Source organism: Xiphias gladius, chromosome 17 (assembly GCF_016859285.1).
Source record: "Xiphias gladius isolate SHS-SW01 ecotype Sanya breed wild chromosome 17, ASM1685928v1, whole genome shotgun sequence".
NCBI classification, from domain to species: Eukaryota; Metazoa; Chordata; class Actinopteri; order Istiophoriformes; family Xiphiidae; genus Xiphias; species Xiphias gladius.
Window position 1 is genome coordinate 27,257,386 of NC_053416.1, and position 4,909 is coordinate 27,262,294.

The 4,909-nt window shown below is 37.7% G+C and overlaps 1 protein-coding gene across 1 annotated transcript in view; it reads right to left on the reverse strand.

Moving 5' to 3' along the window:
* Positions 1-3,188: 3,188 nt before the first annotated feature.
* The window catches only part of LOC120802926 (RAC-beta serine/threonine-protein kinase-like), a 42,186-nt gene continuing 40,465 nt past the window's right edge, over positions 3,189-4,909 (reverse strand). Inside the window, exon 14 of the mRNA XM_040151114.1 lies at positions 3,189-4,909. This exon is cut by the window's right edge and continues 794 nt beyond it. The gene's annotated coding sequence lies outside the window, so the exon portion shown is untranslated.

Here is a 4,909-nt window from a genome sequence, read left to right on the forward strand (position 1 = left end):
TGAGAGCGTCCATGCTGGTCATTTGCGTAGCCACTCCCCGTATATCTACATATTAATGAGGCGTCAGTGTGCAGAACAGCTCAGCGGTGAATTACGGAGGCGGTTTGGCCAATCTCGTGCCGAAACACGTGTTTAGATGGTGACGTCGGGAGGTCCATGTGAGGGGTGCATTTGTTGCTAGTACGGTGTTTTTAACCGCTGTTTAAAATATTAAAGCCAGAGGATGTGTTAAATAACATTTTGTACAGTTTTAAGTTATTTTAGTTATGTACATTGCAACTATGACCAAAGAAAAATGCTATTTTCACATCTGTTTTAACTGTAAGTAAAGAAAGCATAAAAAAAATGCAAAAACGGTCATCCCAATAAGCGTAGTGTAAAGACATCAAGCATGCACGAACATTCAGTTGACATTTTTGTTTTAAATGATTTCAGTGATCAGCTTCATGGGATTTATTTTTCCGTTTTTCAATCTACAACTACGATATAAAACGCATTCTTCGCTATTTGATTTAAATGACAAATTGGTAACAACCAAAATTGCTGCCTGTGCAGGAATGATTTTGTTCTATCAAATCAATACGGAAGTCAAAAGTGGGAGTTTACGAGGAACACGTAAAGGCAGCATTGGTCCATTGGAGGGGGGGTCCCGTAGATTACAAGTCTACTACGAACTCTCCATAGTGACATGCGAGGTCTCCGGCTCCATACGCAGGTAAACGAAACAGTCCCACCCGAAACGAAACAGTTTTCGTTCTGCCCTAATTCAACCGCCGTTAATCATAAAACAAAAATACCACTCACACTCCCAACCATGCCAGAGTTGAAATAGCAGGTATCAAATATCTTATGCGATGCAGTTATTATATATGTGACGTTTTGGAGTCAAGTTATGGCGGACGAGTTAAATTCAGAACTGTCTTTTGAAGGAGAATTGTAGTTCAGTTGGTTTAAAGTAATTATTGATTTTACGGTAGCGTTGTGGAATTCAGATCAGTATAGCCTGTGATTTACACATGTTGCCGCTGCTTATTGGGGCCAAAAGCACCTTGAGGGCTGGTTAGGCTCTCTGACGCCGCAATCAGGGACAGACGGAAAAGGAAATTATTTGAAAAATACAACTACGGGAAATTATTCATGATGGTCAAAAGACTAATCGACCATACAATAAAGTTTAGTCTATGACAGCTTTCATGAGTCTCAAAAAAGGTGAATAGGCCAAATATTACCCCAGTACCAGTACTTGATAGGGTGATAAATCCCAACTTCCCAAGCCTCATAAACTAGGTACTGCATTTAAAATGGAATTGGCCCAGCTGTTAATGACGAATTGTCCTAACAAATAAACACAATCAGTAATTTTTGGCATTCCCAATTTTGTGATCACTACTCGCAGGACATTTGCTGGGGTCTTCTCTTGTGTTCACATGTTTTATTTCCCGTAAAACGCCCGTCTTGACAGTGAAACAGCTGATCAGTGCCTCTAATAGTGTACAAAAACAATGTCCCGAGACTCCTCTTCTTCTGTAGTGTTCCCATAAGAGGTGAAAGCAGCGTAGGAGACAGTGGATGTGTGCGGCAACATGTGAGACGGGCGGGTGGAGGCGTGGTCTCTCCCCGGCAGCACATGTTCTCTGCTGGGGTTGAAAAGGAGGCTCCACCGTCTCCGAAGAACACAGGAGAGACAGACTGGCACAGGGTTACCTGGTTACTTAACACTGGAATTTGTTCATCTTCTGTACATAAGAACTTAGAAGGTCTCGCACTTTATCTATATGGACATTTCTTACACAAATGACTTTAGTTGTGTTTAGTGAAGGGGAGTACTATATGTATGTACAGTTTGAAATGGAAAGCTCCATATGGCCTGTGATTTGCATGAGGGTGGAAATAAAATTTAAAAAAAATACGTTTTTCACTCTTACCTTGGATGTATTCAGGATAGCGAGCTTCTAATTCATGAATCCAGCCCTTATGGATAAGCAGTAACACTGTGAGTCAAGGGCTGTACAGGAATGTTAGAGGATGAGGGTTTAACATACAGACCATTTCTGATATCGTCAGAAATGTTTGTTTCCTGACATTGTAGATTTTATAATCTATTACAATTTTCTCTACTTTGATGCATGGATGCACTTAAAAGCCCAGTTTTGAAAATACAGTAGGTGACAAAAACACCAAAACTGTGGCTGCATTTGAAAACAGCTCAAAATGATGATTCTCAAAATTCTTCATATAATCGTCAAAACTACATGCTGGTGTCTAAGAAGAAAACATTTCTTTTTCAACAGAGTTTATCAAATGGGAACTTCAAACCTGTAGCCATTTAGTTGCGGTAAACAAAACTGAAGATAAAATTAAAAATAATATTTTAGGCAGTCTGTTTTTTGCTTTTTCACCCACATCGCCCACTGTAATAGTATCCTTGATCAGACACCTTGTCTAAAACAGTTTATCTTATCCAACCTTGACTATAGGGATGTCATCACAGAAGATGACCTCTGAGTGTGCTCTCAGACATCAGGTAACCAGCCTGGTAGTCTTTATATGGGATGAGAGATAATTGCAGATACAAAATTAAGTATTGTATCTTGACATACTCTCACACAGTGGATGAGCCAACACATGAACATATTTTCTCCTCATTAGAAACAAGACTGACAATATTGTGAGCAGATGACTGGGGTGAAATATGAACTCAGTGTCGACACTTGTGTTAAATGATCTGCAAAACCAATTTATACATGATCAGTGTGTGCAGTATATTAGTGTCTGTGATTGGCCTTTAAAATATTTTTGGAAAGATATCTGGGGTATTCTTATGTATAGTAAGTCTGCTGTGGTTGTGACTGTAGTCACAGTACCTGCAGACAAACGCATCAGCACGGCTAAATGTGTGGCAGGCAACATCCAGCATAGCAACTGCTTTTCGTGATCTCAGACTGGCTGCTAATAACATCTGCCTCATGCTGTTAAAATACAGATGTGTGAGAGGTGTCAGTGAAGGAAACCTGCCCAACTTAGAACTGGACTAACAAAACCCTTCCTGTCTCAAGGTAAACAGTTGTTTCCCTTCCATCAATTTGATATGCTTCATACTAAGAAGTGCTTGGTACCTGTATTACTAATAAGACCAAGTGTGAAAAGGAGTTTCAGTATCTTACAGAATCAAAACACAAACACCAAGATGTATTAAGACAGTTAAAAAGGTGTATTGGATCATTGTCTTTGAGAATTACATTCATAAACAAATAGAAATGAACTGTTTAATAGAATAATGTAACTGAAAAACACATACATTTCTTTCAACCATTATGAATTTCCTTAATTTGAGACTAACTGTGAAGTAGGTTCAGGGTAGAGGAAGGATGATGGAAAACAGCACATTGAGAAGTAAAACTAGAAGATAAACAAGACAAAAACAAAAATAACGGAAATTTTTTCAAAACAGCATACATATGTGGTAGAAGGCTCCGTGAGCAATGGGAAGTTGAGCAGGTTTTCTGGACCAGCTCTTTATTACGAGAAATTCAAAAGTGTAGCACCAACACATTGTTGGGTGCATTTTCATGTACGTAATAAAACCCAGTATTGCAAATCTCAATGGTGCACCCCTCCTGGTTACCATTTAATGTTGTTATTAATAGATGGGAAGAGCTGAAAATAAAAACAACAAAAAAAGACACCGTTGCAAGTCCACATTGCACTAATACACAAAATCTCACAATGGACCATGTTCGTGATATACACAGCTCGCTGGATGATTTTTTTTAAGCTCTCCAGCTAAGACTTGTCCAATCAAATCTAGTGGCACATTCAAGTCTGAAAAGCAGCAGCAGTTTGGATACACTGGAGCATTGTAAGAATAGTAGTTTACAAAAAGATGACAAATACTCAATGGCCAGGAGGCCGTTAAAATGTGTGAACTGTCAGCCCCAACTTCAAACTTGTAAAATCTCCAGCAAGTTAAGTATAAGATTGTGAGTTACGATTTGAGGAAAGTTGGCGTTCTTACAAAGGCTACAAAGTTAAGATATAACATAGGTATGAGTGAATTGAAAATATTACAGAATTAGCTTTGAATACCAAGTGAGGATGACATTCCAAATATGAACGTGTACTTTCAAAGTGCTACAAGATCAGGTTGGTGCTAAGGCAGGATATACTTACAAATTTTTCAATAGTAGTGCCGATATAACACCTGAGTTTCAGTACAGATACCAAAATTATACTCTTTGATCTCGTGATTCCTTACTTTGAGTGTTTGTACGTTTGTTTATTATTCAACAAAAAAAAAGAAAAAAGAAAAAAGGGGGACAAATCCCGATTTCTCAAATGTAAATTATGCTGTCTAAACTCAAGAAAGTTGTTGAAATTAAATAATCTAAAACTGGCCAAAGTTTGAAACTATCTGATTAAATTTGGTATCTGACAGTTTTTGATATTTGTTATATATTTATAAGAGACACAATTTGGTGAGGTGTTTAAAAAAAAAAAAAGCATGTACACCAATCCAGGCAGTATTCAGCTACATTATGAACATGGGCCATCTGATAAAAAATTTGATCTGCTTTAAATCACTAAGTGCTTATTTAGCCTCTTAAATCACATGGCTGGTGTGTATTTTGCTGATCAAGAAAGATCAAAAATGTGTTAAAAATAAAAAAGAACTTTGTTTAAATAACATATACACCTGTGCATTAAGGTATTCCCAATTCCTATTAATTGCTGCGTCGCACTTGATAGATCTGTCTGAGGTTAGAGCAAACTAATATACAAGTGATTTATTTTCATTGCATAAAGTTTTACAAAGACAGCCTCTCTCTCTTTCCAACTTCAAGTTTCACTTTGTCAAAGGTTTTCTCTGTGAAGACACTTTGATCATCATGTGTTATCAATTCACCTGTTG